This window comes from Dipodomys ordii, unplaced genomic scaffold (assembly GCF_000151885.1).
Source record: "Dipodomys ordii isolate 6190 unplaced genomic scaffold, Dord_2.0 Scaffold96, whole genome shotgun sequence".
Lineage (NCBI taxonomy): Eukaryota > Metazoa > Chordata > Mammalia > Rodentia > Heteromyidae > Dipodomys > Dipodomys ordii.
Window position 1 is genome coordinate 3,071,342 of NW_012267312.1, and position 13,101 is coordinate 3,084,442.

General features: G+C 35.2%; 1 protein-coding gene across 1 annotated transcript in view; it reads right to left on the bottom strand.

Moving 5' to 3' along the window:
- The window catches only part of Tmem47 (transmembrane protein 47), a 31,834-nt gene that overhangs the window by 18,080 nt on the left and 653 nt on the right, over positions 1 to 13,101 (bottom strand). The gene's annotated exons all lie outside the window — the stretch shown is intronic.

Below are 13,101 nucleotides of genomic sequence, written 5' to 3' on the forward strand. Positions count from 1 at the left end.
CCCCTTCCCCCCCCACCGACGTTGTAAAGCTCCTTTTGGACATGACAACTTGTACTTCTCATTGTTGCATCAGATCCACCTGTATCCTTAAACAACTTCTATCATCTTTTTTTACTTTTCTAAAAAATTCTGGATATTTCACTGGCACTCAATTAGAATTTGCACAGCAATCAGGAAACAAATAAACAAAAGCAAAATAGAACAAATTCACACTTTTTAAAATAAAAAGATGAATCATAAGAAAGTTGAGAGCATTTTTATGCCATCTATTTGTAACAAAGCCATGTAACTTCAAACAAAATATATCTGGCTTTCAACTAGAAGTTAAAAGGAGAGCTGCACTATAGCTATTCTTTCTTTCTTTTTTTATTCCCTAACAGCATGTGGCTTTGAATTAAAAAAAATTGAAAGAATAATTCTTACACTTGGAAGTTTCTAATAATTTTCTCTGGAAAAGTTTATACATAACACATTACTTAATACAATAGAAATCCTTCTCTAAACTTATATGTATTGAAATTTGTGAGTAAAAAGTCAAAGTTTAATTATATTAAAGAATAAAATCCATCCGTGGCATCCATCCATTAGTGAAATACCTACAGTTTAGTTAGGAAAGCCTATACTGGATATTTCCTAATTGGACTGTTAGTTTTACAAAATGATTCTTCTTTTTTAACAACTTTCCCTAAATTATTTTACATATGCAAGAATATTTAAAGTATTGGCTTTGTTTTAATAAAGACACAAACATCTACTCATTTAAAAATATCAATAAAAATTTAAAATAGTTTGCTTCTCCCTAATAAGTAATTCCATGTAACTCAATATATATAAATGCTACACATTTCACTATTTTTACTTCCAACCCAAAACCAAACAAGAATTTGGTAATTTTCTCTATCTTAAATATACTCAGGAAGTAGTTAAACCACATACTAGTTTGCATTTTGTAAAGATAAACCAAATAAAATCAGCAAAGTAAGAAATACTTTCAGCTCTGTGGATCATGATCCTTGTTATACCTGCTTAACTCTGTCTTGGGGTGTGAAAGTAGCTATAGACAATATATAAATGAACAACCCTGAGATGTGTGTGTCCCATTAAAACTATATACAAAAACGGGTGGTAGGCTGATTTTGAACCCTGTTGCTGGGCTGCTGTTTGGTGATTCCTGGTCTATACCATATATTTCATTTTCAAAAGTTAAACTATTTGTTTTCTAGGTAAAGGCCTCCCAATAAAACCATAATTTAGTTCATTTGATAAATAAGTAATAGAACATAAAGTATTGTGTATCCAAAATAGCAACAGAAAACAGCACAAAGTCCTAATCTCATAAGTTGACTTTCTTTAAAATAGTAATATTTCATATGGAAAACTAAAAAAATGAATGTTAGTAGAAATTAGTCATTATTAAAATAAGTTTAGTAACTTAAAATTAAGTTATTAAACAGGATTGGAACCTAATTAGGAAAGAATCATCTTGTTGCCCAGGAAATACATTGAAAAGTAGGTGAACACAGGCAGTTCTGGCTTTCTGTATTTATTTTTAGTATTAAGATCATGGCTAATGATAGTCACTCCAAATACAAAATTCACAAAGTCAGTTACCAACAATATCGGTACCCTTCCCTTTGATCTATAACCAGAACTATAGCTACTCAAATAGAAAAGCCATTTTCTTTTCCCATGGTATTCTAGAATTGGGCCATGACTGGTGATGTCCTGGCCAGAAGCCAGAGCTTACACTGCAATACTGAGTTTATATCCCTGGGAGACAGTACCAACTTTTAGAATAACTATCATATTCACTTGGAAAGAATCACTCAGGCTAGTTGCCTAAGAACAAATTTTTGTTTTTAAGTTTAATTTTTATTAGAATAAAGTAATTTTACAAGTGAGTTTTACTGTGATGTTTACAACATGCGTATGATTAAATTCTCCTGGTCCATGACCCTCTTTCTTCTTACTATTTATGTGTAAGCTGGTACTAGAAATTGATGTCAAGGCATGGGTAATGCCGCTTAGCTTTATTGCTCAAAATGTCACTCTACCACTTGAGCCATGCCTCCATTTCCTGCTTTTCACTGGTTAATTGGGATTTTAAAAAACCTCTTAGATTTATCTGCCCAGACTAGATTTGAACTATGATCCTCAGATCTCAGCCTCCTGAGTAGCTAAGATTATGGGTGTAAGCCACTACTGTCTGGCTATTTATCAGTCCTTCTTAACCATATTTTTAATAGTTTCCTTGTATTTTCTTGTATAATATTCATTAGTTCCTTTCCCCCTCCCTCATACCCACTTGTCCCCCATTTCCAAAAAAAATCTTCTAATTATAATCAGACAAGACCAAAACTTCAAACTGCTGACGAATCGTCAATTAGGAAGCTTAAAAAAATAGGTTAGCTATGACTGCAATAGTCAAAGAGACCCAAGGTACTTTTCAAGGTTCAGCTGAGGCGTTTTGGAGCTGAGAATGAGGCTTGTGGTATTGTTTATCAATAAACAACTAGAATCTATAGTGCAAATATTAGGGCCAGACTGAGAGGTGAACTAAAAACTTAGAGACTGAAGATAGATTAAATACTTACTATTTACTTCTCCCTTTATTGAACAAGACTAGGATTTAGGGAATACAAAAAAGGAAAAAAAAGTCTTTGCACAAATACTTAGTAATGGTCATGAAAATAGCAGTCTAGACTTATATTTACACAGATAGTTAGATATTTGCTTCTTAGCCAAACATCAAGAATGTACATGTATAAAATGTATCATTAAATTCTACAGGACTTAGGAGATTTTATAGTACTGTTACAATAGGTGACCAGGAAACTTACTTCAACCCTAATAGATTTTCCTTTAAAGTTTGGATGTTACAAATATTTGCTATCCCATCCATATTCACTGTTTGCAAAGCAAATTAAAATATCATGAACTTTGCAATGTTCAGCCCCTTTTCTCTAAAAAAAAAAGCCATGTACATTTAATTTTTTAATCAATCAATTTCTATATCAATCTTCATTCCTCAGATAACATCCTCATTTTTGTCAGATGAAGTGTTAAAGAGTTCTCAGAGATTTATCACTCTGCATTCATCTAACATATTTCTGTAAATGATGTACCAATACTTGTAGTGGAGCTATGAACGTAAACCAGAATATCAGTAATCATGGTGCAGGTTTACAAACTGCAGAGTTCTGGACAAAACTGGCTATTGTTCAATGTTAGACCAGCTGATTAAAAATCTCAACTTGTTTTCTAATACTGAGAAAACATGTGGCAAACAGTTTTGAAACAATAATGTACATCTTTGGTCTATAAAACTGTTGAAGGCTTGGATGGCCAGCACATCATGTATAAGATGTGGTAATTAAACCTGCCATCCATATTACTATCGGTGTCACATTTCCTCCAGAGTATTTAGAGAAAACTGAGAAAAGTGACACACTGGGGATACTGTAACTGAACCTAGGAAAGTTGAAGCTGAGGTTCAAAGTGTTTCTCTATTAGTGCTTTTCCTAACAGGACAAAAGGAAAAACAAAAACACATACTTATGTACTCACAGGTGTGTGTGTGTGTGTGTGTGTGTGTGTAATATTTCCTCCATAGCAACATGAAAAAAAAATCAGTCACTGTATCATAATATCTGGCTAGTATTAAAATGCAACTCAGTCACTGTATTATTATATCTGGCTAGTATTAATATACTAGTATTAATATTAATAGAGAAATTCAAGGGCTCTTTCAAGGTATTTTTATTAGTTGGCATCAGTTTCTAATGTTTGTAAATGCTTTAGTATTCTGCAGAATTGTGCTGACTTAATTTAGCAGTATATGTTGAACTGGTCTGAAATTGCCAGTATATTATGAAAATTCTGCAGTCTACATTATTACTGCCCAATTGAAGAATTCTCTTTTTCTGAGGGAATTCATGTTCAAAGTCCACTTGTGATTTTCAAGAAAGGCAAAATCTTAATAAGGATATGACTTCTACACTTTTGAATTAAGGTCAGTGTAACTTTTATACACAGGTGCCTAAAGCTTCCCTTCTTCATCTATGTTATCTCACAGACCTTTGACTTATCAAATACTGGCTAATTTGCTTAACTCTGTAGCTATTGTTTGCATGATAAGACTAAATCTACTGTATATAAATCCTTGAGCACACAACTGCTACCTCTTGTATGAAATTAGGTGTAATTAAAAAGCAATGAAGGAACATTTTTAACTTTAAACAAGTTCCACCCTGCTTAGATGGGTTGTCTATGGTTGTAACAGAAGAGTCTCATGTTTCTATAGTTCTCATTACAAATTAAAAGACAGATTTTTAAAAAGCTTTTATTATCACATTCAGATTTGTCAGAAAGGTTCTTAGACTGTCATCTTTGAGCACCCCTAAAAGGAAATTATGCTAATTAAAATGATATCCATAATTGCAATCAAATTAATTCTCTTGACCACCTGACATAGTGATTTTACCTATCATCATCATGATACTACAATTTCTCAATATTTCACCCAAGTAAACTGGACCATTTTCTCTTATTTCCAGTAAACACCAGCTCTTCTAGATTCACCTGTAAGGACATATTTACAGAAAAATGTTTTAATTTAGAAATCTAACTCATTGTTACAATCCTCTCTTAGTGAAAACTGGAAAAAAATCACTATAGTGTTTTAGGGGGAAACACTCAGTGACAGATTATTTTAAAACCTAAATACCCTGATTTATCTGTCTCTTCATTGAAGAGCATGTCTTTTTCACAACTGATCCTTTCTTTGAGTTGGAAAAGATGACATTTAGTTCTTTTCATCAAACGGAAGTTAAGATTTTACTTCAAAAATTAATGCTTTGTGCTTCTGTGTTTGGATAGAAAGAATAAAATCTCATTTGAAAATGAATCAAAACAGTTTGTATAAATCAAAACAGTTTGTATAATAGAAAGTTAACAACAGACTGTATAGCCAACTTACCTCCTCAAATCTCAAATGTTAACCTTCTCTAACAGTCTGAATGTGACAAAGTGGAAACTGAAACCATTATGAGATAGTTTAAATTTTAAATGAGATTCAGATCCAAATCTATCAGTGTTACACTGATTTTCCATGATCCCATAATGTAGATATAAACCAAAGAGATCCAAAGAATTTGGTTTCTAATTCAAATAATTTAAAGACAACTTTTATTTTCAAACAAATGATATTAGAACCAGCAAACACTTTATATGTGTGAATAAATATTTTAAGCAAATAACCATTTATCTTTGATAAAAATGATAAACAATATGACACATCATGCATACTGCTACACAAAGTAAACTGGATTACTTGTAAAAAGCAGCTACTTTGGCTACTTGTGTTAGCCAAGTTGGCAACAACAGTTCTACTCTTTAGATGTATTCACAGACAAGGACTGCATGGGAAGTAATGTTAACCTGATTTTAAGTTACATAAAAGTAACCATTCAAGTATGTGATTCAGTAACTCTAATGACCAAAGTGTATGTCAGTTTTGCCAAACTTAAGAAATTCTTGTCAGAAAGTGGCAGATGGGTTTTACCCCATAATTATTGAATGCATATGTTTGGAGTTGTGTCATATCAATGTTAGGATACTACAAATTGAGGAACATTTTAGCTGCTTCACAAAATTGTCTTTGAAAAGTCAATAGAAATGTAATTTATAATATAAATACCACAACATATGGTGTTTATTCCCTAAACAAAGCCATTGTATATAGTACTTAGCAACAAGTTTGCTATCAAGCATGTTTCAGTATTGAGCAAAGAAGAAAAGTATCACCTCTAGTGACTGCTGTCATGTATCATACTAGAAAGCTATAACTAGCATTTGTTAATATTACTTAATAGATGCTGGTGTTTTTCAATATTAACTTCATGGAAGTCCTGGGGCTTGAATTCAGAGCCTCTAGCTTGAGAAGCAGATAGTCCACCATTAAACCATACCTTCTTCATTCAACAATAACTTCTAATCATGGCATTTCTATAAAATTGTGTTGGGTTAGGTATATAGAAAACTGGTTCTTTTCTAGTTTTTGAAAAAAAAATCTAAGAAATTTACAATGTATAAAACAACATTATTTGGAAAAGCTGGAAGAAAAAGACCCATTTTAGGAGTTAGAGTGGCTGACCTTTCTCTAGCCACTAAAAAGCTTTTGTGATGGGCTTCATGAAGCTAACAATAATCAGAGTTGAAGGAAGGCAGCCAGATAGCCACCCACAGTCAGTAGTAAGACACCCTGATAATAAATATGGAAGGATTAAATAGGCAAGCTAATATTCCTGCCAGCACCTTCTTCCACCCCACTACAGAAGTAAGCTTTTTAATGTCTCCCTTTCAGCACTTTGTACATTCCATTCATCTTACTCTATCTAGCAAAGAACCTGGCACACTCACTGACTATACCAGGATCATGTCTACTTCTTGCTAGAAAAATCAATGTTTCAATGAACTTACTTTACTGAGTCATAAGAAGACTGAAAAATGGAGAAGATATTTCTATCTCTTTTTATGTCCCTGTTGGTGCTATAGACTCCAGGTTTTCTTCGGAACACTATAGCAGTCTTTTGGTGAATATATGGCTTAGTGATCTTTAATATGACAGGATGAAATCTTTTCTTGGTCAAACTTTGACCAAAGTGATCACTTTATCTGTACAGACTGTGTGACTAATAGGTCACAACTACTGTTTCATTCTCATTTTGTAATATGAATAAACATAACTCTTAAACAGTATCAATTTTGTGATATTGTCTGGAAATATAACTAAAACATTATAGAAAAATATGAAAACCATCCTAGCAAAAATACTATGGTTAAAGGTAACCTCCCTAATGAGTATTTAATATTCCATCCTGACTCATTTTCCTTTCAGATGCAATAAATGTGATTTGTCTGAATTACCAAAAAAAAAAAAAGGTCTTTTCTACACTAATTGTGCTTTGACTCCACAACTCAATATATGGCCATTACCAAAAGAAAATTTGCATTTTTAAAACAAAAAAGCATACAAAAATAACTCTGCCATTCCATTCCAATATCTCTCTAGCACAGTTGGCTCTTGACAGGAATATTAACATTATTAGTATTCCTATACCAAGACAATCATCAAATGCATTCAAAACTTTTGTAAAAAGAATCAACTGTTATTCCAAAACATGAAGTAATATATTACAGACTGTACTCAATCAATTTGAGCCCTGGTTATCTGAAAAATATAAGCCAAAGATGATAGGAGACTGATATCTATCTATCTATCTATCTATCTATCTATCTATCTATCCATCCATCCAAAATCAATAACTATATTTTTGGAAAGATTAGGTTGTTTGCTCCAACACAAATCCATACTAATGCCATATAAGAGACCAATGGTTAGACATATGTTTTAACTGAGGACAGCTTTTGTCTTAATCAGGCATTATTTACATAATAGATTTAAAAAAAATAAGTATGGGTACAGTGCCAGTGGCTCAAGCTGTAATCCTAGCTACTCAGCGGGCTGAGATTTGAGGATGGTTATTGAAGGCCAGGCTGGACAGAAAAGTCCACGGGACTCTAATCTCCAATTAACCCCCCAAAAGCCATAAGTGGAGTACTCCAGTCCTGTGTTCAAGCCCCCAGCATCAGAAAATAAAATAAAATATAAGTACAGAAGCTATGTAGTTGTCTTTGTTCTACAGAGGCAATAAAGAACAAAGATCTGCAACTAGACCAGAGTCAGAGGGTATGCTCCATTGAGAAGTAGAGTCTTATCTCCTCCCCTTGAATCTGAGCTAGACACATGACTCCTTCATAACCAATAGAAATGCAGTGCTACAGATGTGTGACTTTTCAGGCTAGTTGGCTGAAAGGCTGATTTCTTTATGTGGGAAATCACTCATCTTACAATTAGACTATCCTATCCTGACATCACCATGTTAGAAAGACCACTAGTAGGTGCTCCACTAGAGTTCCAGGTAATACCAGCCTCTCAATGATTCTCATTTCTAAAGCTCTTACTAAAGCCATTAGGAAAACAATCCTATATTTTCAATGTTCCAGTCCCAGCCACTGAAGTTATAGTTATCCTCAGCTATGATCCTAGATATTCTGGGTTAGAGGGATGCTATCTTCATTATCCCCTATATGAATTCCTGACCTATACAATTCAAGAACATAAAAAATGTTTTTTTATATAATCAATTTTGGGTGTGACTCCAGAATCAATAATTCAAACACTCTTGGTAAAAATATGTATCTAACACTGATTGTAACCTTAGTATACTTAGCAAGAGCTCTGAATAATTCATAGATATTACACTATCATGTAAGTTTATTGAGACATTGGGAGTCAAATAACTGACATATCTGGAGTATAACACCATTAAATTAGATAAATTTTGTTATCATGACCTACTAAACATTTTATTAAATGCGAGGTGATGCATATCAATATTCACTTAATTTAAAACAAAAGTACTACATTATACATGAAAAGAAATACAAATAAATCTTACTACTTAAGGGGGAAAGTCCTTGCACTGAAAAAAATTACATAGGAATTTCTTAAATAAATAATATGAAAAAAAATGTAACACATACTTAATCTTTGTGACATACCATATGAAGAGATTAAATAAGTTATACGAACCCACATGATTGGTTAATGTACAAGTTCAGTTCGATTAGAATAGAACCCAGAGTCTCATGAACTCTATACTACTATGCCCTATCACAGGACTATGAGATAATTTAGCATAGTACATAGAGAAATTTGCTTTAGTATTTAATGTGTTCAGAGATTTAGTTCAAAACATCTACAACCATTTACATATTTACATTAACATATCCTTGTAGAGCTAACTGTCCTACTATTAAACAGAAACAAAGGAAATTCCTTAAATGTATTCGTGACAACAGGCTCAATCTACTGCTTCAGATATGCTTTTGTTTTTGTTTTGTTTTGTTTTGAAATTCCAGGCTTTGTCTTAGAGGCCAGGCTTTTCACACACCTATCAAATCTCTAGGCTGCCAAAGCTTGATCTGAGTGGCTACCTAGGGATTACAATACTATGAATGTGAGCTAAAGAAAAATTCTATTTGCCTGCGAATTAACATATTCTTTATAAAAGGAACTTGAAATTCTAGAAGACATTAAAAGAAAATCATCATAAAGCTCTTGGTTGAAATTACACAATGTTTTCTCTGATTTATTAGTGAGGAAGCTTGGGGTCTAACTAGTAGTTATTTTTTCACTTTCCAGTGGTGTACAGATTAAATGCAATTCCATTGGTCCTACTGATAGTTCTTTTAGAGGAAGCTCAGGGGGCATAACTATAATGATTTCCAGGCTTGCTGAGCTATTTATAAACATACATCATTATCAACTCATTTTTCAGGCAATAAACTGAACCTTACATGAAGCAAATCACATTGTGAGGTTGCTCAATGAAATTTCATTTCCAAATTAAGGTACAGATAAAAAATATGCACAATGATATGTATCTGAACTCAAAACCATTGTGTCTCAGATTTTCTAAGAATTGCAGGTGTTCAGGCAATTCTGTTCATCTTAGGCTATCATCTAAGATAGGTTTTCTTTGATAAATTCATTTCAAGTTGGATTTTTCCACTAAAGTAAAAAAAAATGAGCTACATGTAAGCATTCTTAAAAGGGCTTCCTGTCAACTGGAAATAATAATATTCACCTGTTATTAGCATAAGTCACACTGCCATTTCAAAAGTACCAGTGACTCATGTTACAAATGAAGCTATTTTTAGGACAGTGCATGAATGCTGTTAATAATATTCCTTGAAAAACACAATTTGATCAAGTATTTTGTGGATACAAAAATGGAAAGATGTGCGTATTGTTCTCAAATTACTATAAATGAGAGGTACTTTTGTGGGCATCTTTGTGTCAGATATCCTTATAGACATCTTATAGATATCTGTTGTATATTTATACACTTTAAACAACAAATGTAAAATCATTTTGTATACACTTGAACTGTCATGTTAGCACTCTGAATTCTCTTGTAATTGCTGTGGCTGTGAAACCCTAGCAAGTATATTCCAGAAAAAAGTTGTGAAAACTAAACATGAGTAGGCAGAATTCTACAACATTACAATTCCTTTGATTAAGATGGAAGATTCACTGTTAAAAAAAAAACTGTTCAAAACTGTACTGGGGAAAACCATCCTTACAAAGGAATTCTGTGGCTGGCAGCCATGTGAAATACTGTATATTCTAAACTTCTTAACAAGCGCGCGCGTGCACACCCCCTCCCCACACACACATCCTTTTTTAACCACTGTCAATTAGTCATTTTCTCATTTGTCTTTTTGGAAAACTTAAGATGAGTGTCTGCCTGACCCTCACACAATGAGACTCCAGAGAAAAGCATTCCAGCTGACTGACAACCCGATTACTGGTTCATACTAGAAGTGCTGACGCAACCCTCAATACACAGGACACAAGAGGCATGGTGCTGCTTTTGCTTAAAACAAAAAAACGGGTTATAAACAGCCAACGATGCATATTTGGTACCAAAATTAAAATGCTAGTTTAAAAATAATGGCTAAGGGAAAAGTTTCTGTAGAAACTGGGCCTAAGTAGGTCATACTATAGTCAGAAGAAACACTCCAGAAATTTTCCTTCTGTGAACACAAGCTTGCCTCTTTGTGGCAGTTTTCATTCTAATTAAGACAAAGGTTTTTAATTAAGCCCTAAGATCCTTTACTGAAGGACCTTCAGTAAAGTTGTCCTTGGTGATTTCTCCCAAGGTAATTGATTTCAAGAGACAATGAAGTGGTTCTCTTAAGGAAAGACATTTCTCTCTCTACCTTCTGCTCCAGCACACAGCAAACAGACTGAAAAACGCTGTCTGCCCTTTGGACCAAGCAAGAAAAGCACTACTGTTTTCAATTCAAGCATCTCCCTTTCATCTCAAAAGAAGGTTCAAGTCCACATAACATTTTAAGAAAGCACATTTTGTAAGTGGAGACCTAGCAATTTTTATTTTACTCCCTCCCCCTACTTGCTGTTTGCCACCAGTGAAAAACAACTTAACTGTTACAATAGAAAGTCAAGAACTTGTTCCAGATAGTGTCAAACCAAACCATCTCTACTTCTTACCCGTTTGCTTACAAACCCTATCTTTTCTAGGCTGAAAATTTATTTTTTAACGTAAAATAAGACTAACATTGATTTTCAAGAACCCAAATGCTAGTTATGAATACAGGAAAGGTGGAAGGAAAAACCTTTTTATAAAGGGGAGGGGGTAGAATCAGAAACTGCCTGACTTTGATTTTTATATAGTACTATTACTGTTGTATTTGCATTAAGCTTGTTTCCCCCGCCCCGCGCCGCGCCGCCCCCCCTCCCCCGCCAGAGGAAGGAAAAGCTGAAATAAATGGGTATGGAGGCAATTAAGAAAAGATTAGCAAACACTGCATACAGCTCAAACAAACTTGAGCTGGCTACCTTCCATTCCCGTCCAAAAGAAAGGATAACGGCCTGAAAAGCAAATGGAAGTTGAAGCTGGTTGCTCTAACCTATCTGAAAAGTCTTTATGCAATCAGAGGGCTATTATTTCAAGAGACAGAGAGAAAGGGGCAAAGGATTCACGTTGCTACGGAGACCCGCTGAAGCTGGCATTCCTACATAAATTTCCATTTCTATTGAAGACGGGAAAGAAAAGATATTTTCTCCAAAGTTTGTTTGGATCCCCTGGTTACTGAAGAAAGACATTTTACCGATTTATTTTATCTTTAGTTGCAAACAACCAACCCTAAAAGAAAGAAAAGACCTAAATGTTGACCTCCTGCTGCCAACCAGTCCTCTCCACAGTGAATTAATCAACAAAGAGGAAACCCTTCAATGGGAATCTGAGGTAATAGCTAAGAAAAAGCCTTTTGTAAACACAAAATTAAATTTATGGAAGGAACTTAACCAAGTGAACTAAGCTCTAACAAAAAATGAAAGACAAAGGAAAACCAGATTTTTGTGGCTTCTTGTGCTATTTCAACTTTATTGAAACTTGAAACGCTTACTGTAAAGCTTTAAAAATAGTCTTAGAGAAGATATGAAACTGTCAGGAAGGAATTTAATGAGTTTCTCAGATGAGAAAAGAGAAGAAGAGGAGAGGAGAGGAGTGGAGAGGAGAAGAGAGAAGAGAGGAGAAAATAATCATGGGCAAGTCCTTCCCTTTATCTCCCTTTGTGCAGACACCAGCAGCTGAAGAATCAACATTAAAAGTGGAACAGTTTATAACAAGAAATTAGAAGTTGGCAGAATTCGGCTAAGGGAATAATTGGAGCGATAGGGAAGGCAGATGTATGGTCGTCGGGAAAAGAATAAAGCCAAAAAATCCTCAAGGGGCTGGTGATCCCAGGGGCTACCTGGTACTCCATCCCCCATCCCATCCATTTGCAGCTTTCAGTGCTAGCTGATTAAAGCACAACTTTCCAGACAACTGTGAGTAGCTAGCTCATAGGGCGGAGATAAAAGCAATTGGAGGCAGAGGAGTTCTTACTGTGGGAGAGAAAGAAAGGCAACTCAGAACCAAGGATGGTGTCATGGGGGGGGGGAGGGACGGGAGGAAGGAAAGCGTTCTCTCTCCCAGTTCTCCAAATCACCACCACCCCCTCCCCCCCCCAAAATTTAAGGAAATAAAATCCTAGTCGTAATGGAAATTCGTTGGGGGAAAACCGAGATACGGTGGAGTAAAGCGGGCAGAAACGTGGGCCCTAAGAGGTAACCGCAGGCAAATTCCTCTTTGAAAGGGCAGCTGAGACCCCACACATCTGCGTGGAGTTGGGGCGGTTCTGCCCGTTTCTTCTTTCCACGGGGGAGTGGAAGGCGTTGCATTATTTTACTCAGCCACATGGTTCTCGCTTAAAAAGATAACAATTTCCCCAAATAGCCTACGCGTTACTCCAGAGCGGGAGGAATGGCCCGGGGGTGGGGGGGCGACCGAGGGTAGGGGCTGTGGCTTTGGGATCCGAAACCGGGAAGGCAGGGCAGGGGGCCGGAGGGGCGCACGCGATGGCGAGGCTGTAGCCCCAGGGGCCGCAGTGGCCGCGGGGAGGAGG